This window comes from Pongo pygmaeus, chromosome 3 (genome assembly GCF_028885625.2).
Source record: "Pongo pygmaeus isolate AG05252 chromosome 3, NHGRI_mPonPyg2-v2.0_pri, whole genome shotgun sequence".
In the NCBI taxonomy this organism is placed as follows: domain Eukaryota; kingdom Metazoa; phylum Chordata; class Mammalia; order Primates; family Hominidae; genus Pongo; species Pongo pygmaeus.
In genome coordinates, this window is record NC_072376.2 from 75,588,339 (window position 1) to 75,605,202 (window position 16,864).

Here is a 16,864-nt window from a genome sequence, read left to right on the forward strand (position 1 = left end):
CTCCTTTGTGAAGTATGAATCCAACTCACACAGTTGAACACCTCTTTTGAAAGAGCAGCTTTGAAACACTCTTTTTGTAGAATCTGCAAGTGTTCGTTTGGAGCGCTTTGAGGCCTATGGTGGAAAAGGAAATATCTTCACATATAAACCAGGCAGAAGCATTCTCAGAAACCTCTTTATGATGTGTGCATTCAACTCGGAGAGATAAGCCTTCCTTTTGATAGAGCAGTTTTGAAAGTGTGTTTTGGCAGAATCTGCAAGTGGTTACTTAGAGCCCTTTCAGGCCGTCGTTGCAAACGGGAATATCTTCCCATAAAAACGAAACTGAAACGTTCTGTGAAACTGCTTTGTGAAGTATGAATCCAACTCACAGAGTTGAACACTTCTTTTGAAAGAGCAGCTTTGAAACACTCTTTTTGTAGAATCTACATGTGTTCATTTGGAGCGCTTTGAGGCCTATGGTGGAAAAGGAAATATCGTCGCATAATACCTAGACAGAAGCATTCTTTGAAACTTCTTTATGATGTGTGCATTCAACTCACAGAGTTGAACTTTCCTTTTCATGGAGCAGTTTGGAAAGAGTCTTTTTGCAGCATCTGCAAGTGGATATTTGGAGCTCTTTCAGGCCTTTGTTAGAAGCGGGAATATCTTACCATAAAAACTGGACAGAAGCATTCTCACAAACTGCTTTGTGATGTGTGTGTTCAACTCACAGAGGTGAACCTTTCCTTTGCTAGAGCAGTTATGAAACACTCTTTTTGTAGAATCTGCAAGTGTTCATTTGGAGCGATTTGAGGCCTATGGTGGAAAAAGAAATATCTTCATATATAAACAAGGCAGAAGCATTCTCAGAAAGCTCTTTATGATGTGTGCATTCAACTCAGAGAGATAAGCCTTCCTTTTGATAGAGCAGTTTTGAAACTGTGTTTTTGCAGAATCTGCAAGTGGATATTTGGAGCCCTTTCAGGCCTTCGTTGGAAACGGGAATATCTTCCCATAAAAACTAAACAGAAGCGTTCTGTGAAACTCCTTTGTGAAGTATGAATCCAACTCACAGAGTTGAACACTTCTTTTGAAAGAGCAGCTTTGAAACACTCTTTTTGTAGAATCTGCAATTGTTCATTTGGAGCGCTTTGAGGCCTATGGTGGAATAGGAAATATCTTCACATAAAACCTAGACAGAAGCATTCTTTGAAACTTCTTTATGATGTGTGCATTCAACTCACAGAGTTGAACATTGCTTTTCATGGAGCAGTTTGGAAAGAGTCTTTTTGCAGCATCTGCAAGTGGATATTTGGAGCTCTTTCAGGCCTTTGTTAGAAGCGGGAATATCTTCCCATTAAAACTGGACAGAAGCATTCTCACAAACTGCTTTGTGATGTGTGTGTTCAACTCACAGAGGTGAACCTTTCCTTTGCTAGAGCAGTTATGAAACACTCTTTTTGTAGAATCTGCAAGTGTTCATTTGGAGCTCTTTGAGGCCTATGGTGGAAAAAGAAATATCTTCACATAAAACCTAGACAGAAGCATTCTTTGAAACTTCTTTATGATGTGTGCATTCAACTCACAGAGTTGAACCTTGTTTTTCATGGAGCAGTTTGGAAAGAGTCTTTTTGCAGCATCTGCAAGTGGATATTTGTAGCTCTTTCAGGCCTTTGTTAGAAGCGGGAATATCTTCCCATAAAAACTAAACCGAAGCATTCTCACAAACTGCTTTGTGATGTGTGTGTTCAACTCACAGAGGTGAACCTTTCCTTTGCTAGAGCAGTTATGAAACACTCTTTTTGTAGAATCTGCAAGTGTTCATTTGGAGCGCTTTGAGGCCTATGGTGGAAAAAGAAATATCTTCATATATAAACAAGGCAGAAGCATTCTCAGAAACCCCTTTATGATGTGTGCATTCAACTCAGAGAGATAAGCCTTCCTTTTGATAGAGCAGTTTTGAACCTGTGTTTTTGCAGAATCTGCAAGTGGATATTTGGAGCCCTTTCAGGCCTTCGTTGGAAACGGGAATATCTTCCCATAAAAACTAAACAGAAGAGTTCTGTGAAACTGCTTTGTGTAGTATGAATCCAACTCACAGAGTTGAACACTTCCTTTGAAAGAGCAGTTTTGAAACACTCTTTTTGTAGAATCTGCAAGTGTTCGTTTGGAGCGCTTTGAGGCCTATGGTGGAAAAGGAAATATCTTCACATATAAACCAGGCAGAAGCATTCTCAGAAACCTCTTTATGATGTGTGCATTCAACTCGGAGAGATAAGCCTTCCTTTTGATAGAGCAGTTTTGAAAGTGTGTTTTGGCAGAATCTGCAAGTGGATACTTAGAGCCCTTTCAGGCCTTCGTTGCAAACGGGAATATCTTCCCATAAAAACGAAACAGAAACGTTCTGTGAAACTGCTTTGTGAAGTATGAATCCAACTCACAGAGTTGAACACTTCTTTTGAAAGAGCAGCTTTGAAACACTCTTTTTGTAGAATCTACATGTGTTCATTTGGAGCGCTTTGAGGCCTATGGTGGAAAAGGAAATATCGTCACATAATACCTACACAGAAGCATTCTTTGAAACTTCTTTATGATGTGTGCATTCAACTCACAGAGTTGAACTTTCCTTTTCATGGAGCAGTTTGGAAAGAGTCTTTTTGCAGCATCTGCAAGTGGATATTTGGAGCTCTTTCAGGCCTTTGTTTGAAGCGGGAATATCTTCCCATAAAAACTGGACAGAAGCATTCTCACAAACTGCTTTGTGATGTGTGTGTTCAACTCACAGAGGTGAACCTTTCCTTTGCTAGAGCAGTTATGAAACACTCTTTTTGTAGAATCTGCAAGTGTTCATTTGGAGCGATTTGAGGCCTATGGTGGAAAAAGAAATATCTTCACATAAAACCTAGACAGAAGCATTCTTTGAAACTTCTTTATGATGTGTGCATTCAACTCACAGAGTTGAACCTTCTTTTTCATGGAGCAGTTTGGAAAGAGTCTTTTTGCAGCATCTGCAAGTGGATATTTGGAGCTCTTTCAGGCCTTTGCTAGAAGCGGGAATATCTTCCCATAAAAACTGGACAGAAGCATTCTCACAAACTGCTTTGAGATGTGTGTGTTCAACTCACAGAGGTGAACCTTTCCTTTGCTAGAGCAGTTATGAAACATTCTTTTTGTAGAATCTGCAAGTTTTTATTTGGAGCGATTTGAGGCCTATGGTGGAAAAAGAAATATCTTCATATATAAACAAGGCAGAAGCATTCTCAGAAAGCTCTTTATGATGTGTGCATTCAACTCAGAGAGATAAGCCTTCCTTTTGATAGAGCAGTTTTGAAACTGTATTTTTCCAGAATCTGCAAGTGGATATTTGGAGCCCTTTCAGGCCTTCGTTGGAAACGGGAATATCTTCCCATAAAAACTAAACAGAAGAGTTCTGTGAAACTGCTTTGTGTAGTATGAATCCAACTCACAGAGTTGAACACTTCCTTTGAAAGAGCAGTTTTGAAACACTCTTTTTGTAGAATCTGCAAGTGTTCGTTTGGAGCGCTTTTTGGCCTATGGTGGAAAAGGAAATATCTTCACATATAAACCAGGCAGAAGCATTCTCAGAAACCTCTTTATGATGTGTGCATTCAACTCGGAGAGATAAGCCTTCCTTTTGATAGAGCAGTTTTGAAAGTGTGTTTTGGCAGAATCTGCAAGTGGTTACTTAGAGCCCTTTCAGGCCTTCGTTGCAAACGGGAATATCTTCCCATAACAACGAAACTGAAACGTTCTGTGAAACTGCTTTGTGAAGTATGAATCCAACTCACAGAGTTGAACACTTCTTTTGAAAGAGCAGCTTTGAAACACTCTTTTTGTAGAATCTACATGAGTTCATTTGGAGCGCTTTGAGGCCTATGGTGGAAAAGGAAATATCGTCACATAATACCTAGACAGAAGCATTCTTTGAAACTTCTTTATGATGTGTGCATTCAACTCACAGAGTTGAACTTTCCTTTTCATGGAGCAGTTTGGAAAGAGTCTTTTTGCAGCATCTGCAATAGGATACTTGGAGCTCCTTCAGGCCTTTGTTAGAAGCGGGAATATCTTCCCATAAAAACTGGACAGAAGCATTCTCACAAACTGCTTTGTGATGTGTGTGTTCAACTCACAGAGGTGAACCTTTCCTTTGCTAGAGCAGTTATGAAACACTCTTTTTGTAGAATCTGCAAGTGCTCATTTGGAGCGATTTGAGGCCTATGTTGGAAAAAGAAATATCTTCATATATAAACAAGGCAGAAGCATTCTCAGAAAGCTCTTTATGATGTGTGCATTCAACTCAGAGAGATAAGCCTTCCTTTTGATAGAGCAGTTTTGCAACTGTGTTTTTGCAGAATCTGCAAGTGGATATTTGGAGCCCTTTCAGGCCTTCGTTGGAAACGGGAATATCTTCCCATAAAAACTAAACAGAAGCGTTCTGTGAAACTCCTTTGTGAAGTATGAATCCAACTCACAGAGTTGAACACTTCTTTTGAAAGAGCAGCTTTGAAACACTCTTTTTGTAGAATCTGCAATTGTTCATTTGGAGCGCTTTGAGGCCTATGGTGGAATAGGAAATATCTTCACATAAAACCTAGACAGAAGCATTCTTTGAAACTTCTTTATGATGTGTGCATTCAACTCACAGAGTTGAACATTCCTTTTCATGGAGCAGTTTGGAAAGAGTCTTCTTGCAGCATCTGCAAGTGGATATTTGGAGCTCTTTCAGGCCTTTGTTAGAAGCGGGAATATCTTCCCATTAAAACTGGACAGAAGCATTCTCACAAACTGCTTTGTGATGTGTGTGTTCAACTCACAGAGGTGAACCTTTCCTTTGCTAGAGCAGTTATGAAACACTCTTTTTGTAGAATCTGCAAGTGTTCATTTGGAGCGCTTTGAGGCCTATGGTGGAAAAAGAAATATCTTCACATAAAACCTAGACAGAAGCATTCTTTGAAACTTCTTTATGATGTGTCCATTCAACTCACAGAGTTGATCCTTGTTTTTCATGGAGCAGTTTGGAAAGAGTCTTTTTGCAGCATCTGCAAGTGGATATTTGGAGCTCTTTCAGGCCTTTGTTAGAAGCGGGAATATCTTCCCATAAAAACTAAACCGAAGCATTCTCACAAACTGCTTTGTGATGTGTGTGTTCAACTCACAGAGGTGAACCTTTCCTTTGCTAGAGCAGTTATGAAACACTCTTTTTGTAGAATCTGCAAGTGTTCATTTGGAGCGCTTTGAGGCCTATGGTGGAAAAAGAAATATCTTCATATATAAACAAGGCAGAAGCATTCTCAGAAACCCCTTTATGATGTGTGCATTCAACTCAGAGAGATAAGCCTTCCTTTTGATAGAGCAGTTTTGAACCTGTGTTTTTGCAGAATCTGCAAGTGGATATTTGGAGCCCTTTCAGGCCTTCGTTGGAAACGGGAATATCTTCCCATAAAAACTAAACAGAAGAGTTCTGTGAAACTGCTTTGTGTAGTATGAATCCAACTCACAGAGTTGAACACTTTCTTTCAAAGAGCAGTTTTGAAACACTCTTTTTGTAGAATCTGCAAGTGTTCGTTTGGAGCGCTTTGAGGACTATGGTGGAAAAGGAAATATCTTCACATATAATCCAGGCAGAAGCATTCTCAGAAACCTCTTTATGATGTGTGCATTCAACTCGGAGAGATAAGCCTTCCTTTTGATAGAGCAGTTTTGCAACTGTGTTTTTGCAGAATCTGCAAGTGGATATTTGGAGCCCTTTCAGGCCTTCGTTGGAAACGGGAATATCTTCCCATAAAAACTAAACAGAAGCGTTCTGTGAAACTCCTTTGTGAAGTATGAATCCAACTCACAGAGTTGAACACTTCTTCTGAAAAGCAGCTTTGAAACACTCTTTTTGTAGAATCTGCAAGTGTTCATTTGGAGCGCTTTGAGGCCTATGGTGGAAAAGGAAATATCTTCACATAAAACCTAGACAGAAGCATTCTTTGAAACTTCTTTATGATGTGTGCATTCAACTCACAGAGTTGAACATTCCTTTTCATGGAGCAGTTTGGAAAGAGTCTTTTTGCAGCATCTGCAAGTGGATATTTGGAGCTCTTTCAGGCCTTTGTTAGAAGCGGGAATATCTTCCCATTAAAACTGGACAGAAGCATTCTCACAAACTGCTTTGTGATGTGTGTGTTCAACACACAGAGGTGAACCTTTCCTTTGCTAGAGCAGTTATGAAACACTCTTTTTGTAGAATCTGCAAGTGTTCATTTGGAGCCCTTTGAGGCCTATGGTGGAAAAAGAAATATCTTCACATAAAACCTAGACAGAAGCATTCTTTGAAACTTCTTAATGATGTGTGCATTCAACTCACAGAGTTGAACCTTCTTTTTCATGGAGCAGTTTGGAAAGAGTCTTTTTGCAGCATCTGCAAGTGGATATTTGGAGCTCTTTCAGGCCTTTGCTAGAAGCGGGAATATCTTCCCATAAAAACTGGACAGAAGCATTCTCACAAACTGCTTTGAGATGTGTGTGTTCAACTCACAGAGGTGAACCTTTCCTTTGCCAGAGCAGTTATGAAACACTCTTTTTGTAGAATCTGCAAGTGTTCATTTGGGGCGATTTGAGGCCTATGGTGGAAAAAGAAATATCTTCATATATCAACAAGGCAGAAGCATTCTCAGAAAGCTCTTTATGATGTGTGCATTCAACTCAGAGAGATAAGCCTTCCTTTTGATAGAGCAGTTTTGAAACTGTATTTTTGCAGAATCTGCAAGTGGATATTTGGAGCCCTTTCAGGCCTTCGTTGGAAACGGGTATATCTTCCCATAAAAACTAAACAGAAGAGTTCTGTGAAACTGCTTTGTGTAGTATGAATCCAACTCACAGAGTTGAACACTTCCTTTGAAAGAGCAGTTTTGAAACACTCTTTTTGTAGAATCTGCAAGTGTTCGTTTGGAGCGCTTTGAGGCCTATGGTGGAAAAGGAAATATCTTCACATATAAACCAGGCAGAAGCATTCTCAGAAACCTCTTTATGATGTGTGCATTCAACTCGGAGAGATAAGCCTTCCTTTTGATAGAGCAGTTTTGAAACTGTGTTTTGGCAGTATCTGTAAGTGGATACTTAGAGCCCTTTCAGGCCTTCGTTGCAAAACGGGAATATCTTCCCATAAAAACGAAACAGAAACGTTCTGTGAAACTGCTTTGTGAAGTATGAATCCAACTCACAGAGTTGAACACTTCTTTTGAAAGAGCAGCTTTGAAACACTCTTTTTGTAGAATCTACATGTGTTCATTTGGAGCGCTTTGAGGCCTATGGTGGAAAAGGAAATATCGTCACATAATACCTAGACAGAAGCATTCTTTGAAACTTCTTTATGATGTGTGCATTCAACTCACAGAGTTGAACCTTCCTTTTCATGGAGCAGTTTGGAAAGAGTCTTTTTGCAGCATCTGCAAGTGGATATTTGGAGCTCTTTCAGGCCTTTGTTAGAAGCGGGAATATCTTTCCATAAAAACTGGACAGAAGCCTTCTCACATACTGCTTTGTGATGTGTGTGTTCAAATCACAGAGGTTAACCTTTCCTTTGCTAGAGCAGTTATGAAACACTCTTTTTGTAGAATCTGCAAGTGTTCATTTGGAGCGATTTGAGGCCTATGGTGGAAAAAGAAATATCTTCATATATAAACAAGGCAGAAGCATTCTCAGAAAGCTCTTTATGATGTGTGCATTCAACTCAGAGAGATAAGCCTTCCTTTTGATAGAGCAGTTTTGAAACTGTGTTTTTGCAGAATCTGCAAGTGGATATTTGGAGCCATTTCAGGCCTTCGTTGGAAACGGGAATATCTTCCCATAAAAACTAAACAGAAGAGTTCTGTGAAACTGCTTTGTGTAGTATGAATCCAACTCACAGAGTTGAACACTTCCTTTGAAAGAGCAGTTTTGAAACACTCTTTTTGTAGAATCTGTAAGTGTTCGTTTGGAGCGCTTTGAGGCCTACGGTGGAAAAGGAAATATCTCCACATATAAACCAGGCAGAAGCATTCTCAGAAACCTCTTTATGATGTGTGCATTCAAGTCGGAGAGATAAGCCTTCGTTTTGATAGAGCAGTTTTGAAACTGTGTTTTGGCAGAATCTGCAAGTGGATACTTAGAGCCCTTTCAGGCCTTCGTTGCAAACGGGAATATCTTCCGATAAAAACGAAACAGAAACGTTCTGTGAAACTGCTTTGTGAAGTATGAATCCAACTCACAGAGTTGAACACTTCTTTTGAAAGCGCAGCTTTTAAACACTCTTTTTGTAGAATCTACATGTGTTCATTTGGAGCGCTTTGAGGCCTATGGTGGAAAAGGAAATATCGTCACATAATACCTAGACAGAAGCATTCTTTGAAACTTCTTTATGATGTGTGCATTCAACTCACAGAGTTGAACATTCCTTTTCATGGAGCAGTTTGGAAAGAGTCTTTTTGCAGCATCTGCAAGTGGATATTTGGAGCTCTTTCAGGCCTTTGTTAGAAGCGGGAATATCTTCCCATTAAAACTGGACAGAAGCATTCTCACAAACTGCTTTGTGATGTGTGTGTTCAACTCACAGAGGTGAACCTTTCCTTTGCTAGAGCAGTTATGAAACACTCTTTTTGTAGAATCTGCAAGTGTTCATTTGGAGCGCTTTGAGGCCTATGGTGGAATAGGAAATATCTTCACATAAAACCTAGACAGAAGCATTCTTTGAAACTTCTTTATGATGTGTGCATTCAACTCACAGAGTTGAACATTCCTTTTCATGGAGCAGTTTGGAAAGAGTCTTCTTGCAGCATCTGCAAGTGGATATTTGGAGCTCTTTCAGGCCTTTGTTAGAAGCGGGAATATCTTCCCATTAAAACTGGACAGAAGCATTCTCACAAACTGCTTTGTGATGTGTGTGTTCAACTCACAGAGGTGAACCTTTCCTTTGCTAGAGCAGTTATGAAACACTCTTTTTGTAGAATCTGCAAGTGTTCATTTGGAGCGCTTTGAGGCCTATGGTGGAAAAAGAAATATCTTCACATAAAACCTAGACAGAAGCATTCTTTGAAACTTCTTTATGATGTGTGCATTCAACTCACAGAGTTGAACCTTGTTTTTCATGGAGCAGTTTGGAAAGAGTCTTTTTGCAGCATCTGCAAGTGGATATTTGGAGCTCTTTCAGGCCTTTGTTAGAAGCGGGTATATCTTCCCATAAAAACTAAACCGAAGCATTCTCACAAACTGCTTTGTGATGTGTGTGTTCAACTCACAGAGGTGAACCTTTCCTTTGCTAGAGCAGTTATGAAACACTCTTTTTGTAGAATCTACAAGTGTTCATTTGGAGCGCTTTGAGGCCTATGGTGGAAAAAGAAATATCTTCATATATAAACAAGGCAGAAACATTCTCAGAAACCCCTTTATGATGTGTGCATTCAACTCAGACAGATAAGCCTTCCTTTTGATAGAGCAGTTTTGAACCTGTGTTTTTGCCGAATCTGCAAGTGGATATTTGGAGCCCTTTCAGGCCTTCGTTGGAAACGGGAATATCTCCCCATAAAAACTAAACAGAAGAGTTCTGTGAAACTGCTTTGTGTAGTATGAATCCAACTCACAGAGTTGAACACTTCCTTTGAAAGAGCAGTTTTGAAACACTCTTTTTGTAGAATCTGCAAGTGTTAGTTTGGAGCGCTTTGAGGCCTATGGTGGAAAAGGAAATATTTTCACTTATAAACCAGGCAGAAGCATTCTCAGAAACCTCTTTATGATGTGTGCATTCAACTAGGAGAGATAAGCCTTCCTTTTGATAGAGCAGATTTGCAACTATGTTTTTGCAGAATCTGCAATTGTATATTTGGAGCCCTTTCAGGCCTTTGTTGGAAAAGGGAATATCTTCCCATAAAAACTAAACAGAAGCGTTCTGTGAAATTGCTTTGTGAAGTATGAATCCAAATCACAGAGTTGAACACTTCTTTTGAAAGAGCAGTTTTGAAACACTCGTTTTGTAGAATCTGCAAGTGTTCATTTGGAGCGCTTTGAGGCCTATTGTGGAAAAGGAAATATCTTCACATAAAACCTAGACAGAAGCATTCTTTGAAACTTCTTTATGATGTGTGCATTCAACTCACAGAGTTGAACCTTCCTTATCATGGTGCAGTTTGGAAAGAGTCTTTTTGCAGCATCTGCAAGTGGATATTTGGAGCTCTTTCAGGCCTTTGTTAGAAGCGGGAATATCTTCCCATAAAAACTGGACAGAAGCATTCTCACAAACTGCTTTGTGATGTGTGTGTTCATAATCACAGAGGTGAACTATTCCTTTGCTAGAGCAGTTATGAAACACTCTTTTTGTAGAATCTGCAAGTGTTCATTTGGAGCGATTTGAGGCCTATGGTTGAAAAAGAAATATCTTCATATACAAACAAGGCAGAAGCATTCTCAGAAACCTCTTTATGATGTGTGCATTCAACTCGGGGAGATAAGCCTTCCTTTTGATAGAGCAGTTTTCAAACTGTGTTTTTGCAGGATCTGCAAGTGGATATTTGGAGCCCTTTCTGGCCTTCGTTGGAAACGGGGATATCTTCCCAAAAAAACTAAACAGAAGCGTTCTGTGAAACTGCTTTGTATAGTATAAATCCAACTCACAGAGTTGGACACTTCCTTTGAAAGAGCTGTTTTGGAACACTCTTTTTGTAGAATCTGCAAGTGTTCATTTGGAGCGCTTTGAGGCCTATGGTGGAAAAGGAAATATCTTCACTTATAAACCAGGCAGAAGCATTCTCAGAAACCTCTTTATGATGTGTGAATTCAACTTGGAGAGATAAGCCTTCCTTTTGATAGAGCAGTTTTGAAACTGTGTTTTGGCAGAATCTGCAAGTGGATATTTAGAGCCCTTTCAGGCCTTCGTTGGAAACGGGAATATCTTCCCATAAAAACTAAACAGAAGCGTTCTGTGAAACTGCTTTGTGAAGTATGAATCCAACTCACAGAGTTGAACACTTCTTTTGAAAGAGCAGTTTTGAGACACTCTTTTTGTAGAATCTACAAGTGTTCATTTGGTGCGCTTTGAGGCCTATGGTGGAAAAGGAAATATCGTCACATAAAACCTAGACAGAAGCATTCTTTGAAACTTCTTTATGATGTGTGCATTCAACTCACAGAGTTGAACTTTCCTTTTCATTGAGCAATTTGGAAAGAGTCTTTTTGCAGCATCTGCAAGTGGATATTTGGAGGTCTTTCAGGCCTTTGTTAGAAGCGGGAATATCTTCCCATAAAAACTAAAGAGAAGCGTTCTGTGAAACTGCTTTGTGTAGTATCAATCCAACTCATAGAGTTGGACACTTCCTTTGAAAGAGCTGTTTTGAAACACTCTTTTTGTAGAATCTGCAAGGGTTCATTTGGAGCGCTTTGAGGCCTATGGTGGAAAAGGAAATATCTTCACTTATAAACCAGGCAGAAGCATTCTCAGAAACCTCTTTATGATTTGTGTATTCAACTCGGAGAGATAAGCCTTCCTTTTGATAGAGCAGTTTTGCAACTGTGTTTTTGCAGAATCTGCAATTGTATATTTGGAGCCCTTTCAGGCCGTTGTTGGAAAAGGGAATATCTTCCCATAAAAACTAAACAGAAGCGTTCTGTGAAACTGCTTTGTGAAGTATGAATCCAACTCACAGAGTTGAACACTTCTTTTGAAAGAGCAGTTTTGAAACACTCGTTTTGTAGAATCTGCAAGTGTTCATTTGGAGCGCTTTGAGGCCTATGGTGGAAAAAGAAATATCTTCATATATAAACAAGGCAGAAGCATTCTCAGAAAGCTCTTTATGATGTGTGCATTCAACTCAGAGAGATAAGCCTTCCTTTTGATAGAGCAGTTTTGCAACTGTGTTTTTGCAGAATCTGCAAGTGGATATTTGGAGCCCTTTCAGGCCTTCGTTGGAAACGGGAATATCTTCCCATAAAAACTAAACAAAAGCGTTCTGTGAAACTCCTTTGTGAAGTATGAATCCAGCTCACAAAGTTGAACACTTCTTTTGAAAGAGCAGCTTTGAAACACTCTTTTGGTAGAATCTGCAAGTGTTCGTTTGCAGCGCTTTGAGGCCTATGGTGGAAAAGGAAATATCTTCACATATAAACCAGGCAGAAGCATTCTCAGAAACCTCTTTATGATGTGTGCATTCAACTCGGAGAGATAAGCCTTCCTTATGATAGAGCAGTTTTGAAACTGTGTTTTGGCAGAATCTGCAAGTGGATACTTGGAGCCCTTTCAGGCCTTCGTTGCAAACGGGAATATCTTCCGATAAAAACGAAACAGAAACCTTCTGTGAAACTGCTTTGTGAAGTATGAATCCAACTCACAGAGTTGAACACTTCTTTTGAAAGAGCAGCTTTGAAACACTCTTTTTGTAGAATCTACATGTGTTCATTTGGAGCGCTTTGAGGCCTATGGTGGAAAAGGAAATATCGTCACATAATACCTACACAGAAGCATTCTTTGAAACTTCTTTATGATGTGTGCATTCAACTCACAGAGTTGAACTTTCCTTTTCATGGAGCAGTTTGGAAAGAGTCTTTTTGCAGCATCTGCAAGTGGATATTTGGAGCTCTTTCAGGCCTTTGTTTGAAGCGGGAATATCTTCCCATAAAAACTGGACAGAAGCATTCTCACAAACTGCTTTGTGATGTGTGTGTTCAACTCACAGAGGTGAACCTTTCCTTTGCTAGAGCAGTTATGAAACACTCTTTTTGTAGAATCTGCAAGTGTTCATTTGGAGCGATTTGAGGCCTATGGTGGAAAAAGAAATATCTTCACATAAAACCTAGACAGAAGCATTCTTTGAAACTTCTTTATGATGTGTGCATTCAACTCACAGAGTTGAACCTTCTTTTTCATGGAGCAGTTTGGAAAGAGTCTTTTTGCAGCATCTGCAAGTGGATATTTGGAGCTCTTTCAGGCCTTTGCTAGAAGCGGGAATATCTTCCCATAAAAACTGGACAGAAGCATTCTCACAAACTGCTTTGAGATGTGTGTGTTCAACTCACAGAGGTGAACCTTTCCTTTGCTAGAGCAGTTATGAAACACTCTTTTTGTAGAATCTGCAAGTTTTCATTTGGAGCGATTTGAGGCCTATGGTGGAAAAAGAAATATCTTCATATATAAACAAGGCAGAAGCATTCTCAGAAAGCTCTTTATGATGTGTGCATTCAACTCAGAGAGATAAGCCTTCCTTTTGATAGAGCAGTTTTGAAACTGTATTTTTGCAGAATATGCAAGTGGATATTTGGAGCCCTTTCAGGCCTTCGTTGGAAACGGGAATATCTTCCCATAAAAACTAAACAGAAGAGTTCTGTGAAACTGCTTTGTGTAGTATGAATCCAACTCACAGAGTTGAACACTTCCTTTGAAAGAGCAGTTTTGAAACACTCTTTTTGTAGAATCTGCAAGTGTTCGTTTGGAGCGCTTTTTGGCCTATGGTGGAAAAGGAAATATCTTCACATATAAACCAGGCAGAAGCATTCTCAGAAACCTCTTTATGATGTGTGCATTCAACTCGGAGAGATAAGCCTTCCTTTTGATAGAGCAGTTTTGAAAGTGTGTTTTGGCAGAATCTGCAAGTGGTTACTTAGAGCCCTTTCAGGCCGTCGTTGCAAACGGGAATATCTTTCCATAAAAACGAAACTGAAACGTTCTGTGAAACTGCTTTGTGAAGTATGAATCCAACTCACAGAGTTGAACACTTCTTTTGAAAGAGCAGCTTTGAAACACTCTTTTTGTAGAATCTACATGTGTTCATTTGGAGCGCTTTGAGGCCTATGGTGGAAAAGGAAATATCGTCGCATAATACCTAGACAGAAGCATTCTTTGAAACTTCTTTATGATGTGTGCATTCAACTCACAGAGTTGAACTTTCCTTTTCATGGAGCAGTTTGGAAAGAGTCTTTTTGCAGCATCTGCAAGTGGATATTTGGAGCTCTTTCAGGCCTTTGTTAGAAGCGGGAATATCTTCCCATAAAAACTGGACAGAAGCATTCTCACAAACTGCTTTGTGATGTGTGTGTTCAACTCACAGAGGTGAACCTTTCCTTTGCTAGAGCAGTTATGAAACACTCTTTTTGTAGAATCTGCAAGTGTTCATTTGGAGCGCTTTGAGGCCTATGGTGGAAAAAGAAATATCTTCACATAAAACCTAGACAGAAGCATTCTTTGAAACTTCTTTATGATGTGTGCATTCAACTCACAGAGTTGAACCTTGTTTTTCATGGAGCAGTTTGGAAAGAGTCTTTTTGCAGCATCTGCAAGTGGATATTTGGAGCTCTTTCAGGCCTTTGTTAGAAGCGGGAATATCTTCCCATAAAAACTAAACCGAAGCATTCTCACAAACTGCTTTGTGATGTGTGTGTTCAACTCACAGAGGTGAACCTTTCCTTTGCTAGAGCAGTTATGAAACACTCTTTTTGTAGAATCTGCAAGTGTTCATTTGGAGCGCTTTGAGGCCTATGGTGGAAAAAGAAATATCTTCATATATAAACAAGGCAGAAGCATTCTCAGAAACCCCTTTATGATGTGTGCATTCAACTCAGAGAGATAAGCCTTCCTTTTGATAGAGCAGTTTTGAACCTGTGTTTTTGCAGAATCTGCAAGTGGATATTTGCAGCCCTTTCAGGCCTTCGTTGGAAACGGGAATATCTTCCCATAAAAACTAAACAGAAGAGTTCTGTGAAACTGCTTTGTGTAGTATGAATCCAACTCACAGAGTTGAACCCTTCCTTTGAAAGAGCAGTTTTGAAACACTCTTTTTGTAGAATCTGCAAGGGTTCGTTTGGAGCGCTTTGAGGCCTATGGTGGAAAAGGAAATATCTTCACATATAAACCAGGCAGAAGCATTCTCAGAAACCTCTTTATGATGTGTGCATTCAACTCGGAGAGATAAGCCTTCCTTTTGATAGAGCAGTTTTGAAAGTGTGTTTTGGCAGAATCTGCAAGTGGATACTTAGAGCCCTTTCAGGCCTTCGTTGCAAACGGGAATATCTTCCCATAAAAACGAAACAGAAACTTTCTGTGAAACTGCTTTGTGAAGTATGAATCCAACTCACAGAGTTGAACACTTCTTTTGAAAGAGCAGCTTTGAAACACTCTTTTTGTAGAATCTACATGTGTTCATTTGGAGCGCTTTGAGGCCTATGGTGGAAAAGGAAATATCGTCACATAATACCTACACAGAAGCATTCTTTGAAACTTCTTTATGATGTGTGCATTCAACTCACAGAGTTGAACTTTCCTTTTCATGGAGCAGTTTGGAGAGAGTCTTTTTGCAGCATCTGCAAGTGGATATTTGGAGCTCTTTCAGGCCTTTGTTTGAAGCGGGAATATCTTCCCATAAAAACTGGACAGAAGCATTCTCACAAACTGCTTTGTGATGTGTGTGTTCAACTCACAGAGGTGAACCTTTCCTTTGCTAGAGCAGTTATGAAACACTCTTTTTGTAGAATCTGCAAGTGTTCATTTGGAGCGATTTGAGGCCTATGGTGGAAAAAGAAATATCTTCACATAAAACCTAGACAGAAGCATTCTTTGAAACTTCTTTATGATGTGTGCATTCAACTCACAGAGTTGAACCTTCTTTTTCATGGAGCAGTTTGGAAAGAGTCTTTTTGCAGCATCTGCAAGTGGATATTTGGAGCTCTTTCAGGCCTTTGCTAGAAGCGGGAATATCTTCCCATAAAAACTGGACAGAAGCATTCTCACAAACTGCTTTGAGATGTGTGTGTTCAACTCACAGAGGTGAACCTTTCCTTTGCTAGAGCAGTTATGAAACACTCTTTTTGTAGAATCTGCAAGTTTTCATTTGGAGCGATTTGAGGCCTATGGTGGAAAAAGAAATATCTTCATATATAAACAAGGCAGAAGCATTCTCAGAAAGCTCTTTATGATGTGTGCATTCAACTCAGAGAGATAAGCCTTCCTTTTGATAGAGCAGTTTTGAAACTGTATTTTTGCAGAATCTGCAAGTGGATATTTGGAGCCCTTTCAGGCCTTCGTTGGAAACGGGAATATCTTCCCATAAAAACTAAACAGAAGAGTTCTGTGAAACTGCTTTGTGTAGTATGAATCCAACTCACAGAGTTGAACACTTCCTTTGAAAGAGCAGTTTTGAAACACTCTTTTTGTAGAATCTGCAAGTGTTCGTTTGGAGCGCTTTTTGGCCTATGGTGGAAAAGGAAATATCTTCACATATAAACCAGGCAGAAGCATTCTCAGAAACCTCTTTATGATGTGTGCATTCAACTCGGAGAGATAAGCCTTCCTTTTGATAGAGCAGTTTTGAAAGTGTGTTTTGGCAGAATCTGCAAGTGGTTACTTAGAGCCCTTTCAGGCCGTCGTTGCAAACGGGAATATCTTTCCATAAAAACGAAACTGAAACGTTCTGTGAAACTGCTTTGTGAAGTATGAATCCAACTCACAGAGTTGAACACTTCTTTTGAAAGAGCAGCTTTGAAACACTCTTTTTGTAGAATCTACATGTGTTCATTTGGAGCGCTTTGAGGCCTATGGTGGAAAAGGAAATATCGTCGCATAATACCTAGACAGAAGCATTCTTTGAAACTTCTTTATGATGTGTGCATTCAACTCACAGAGTTGAACTTTCCTTTTCATGGAGCAGTTTGGAAAGAGTCTTTTTGCAGCATCTGCAAGTGGATATTTGGAGCTCTTTCAGGCCTTTGTTAGAAGCGGGAATATCTTCCCATAAAAACTGGACAGAAGCATTCTCACAAACTGCTTTGTGATGTGTGTGTTCAACTCACAGAGGTGAACCTTTCCTTTGCTAGAGCAGTTATGAAACACTCTTTTTGTAGAATCTGCAAGTGTTCATTTGGAGCG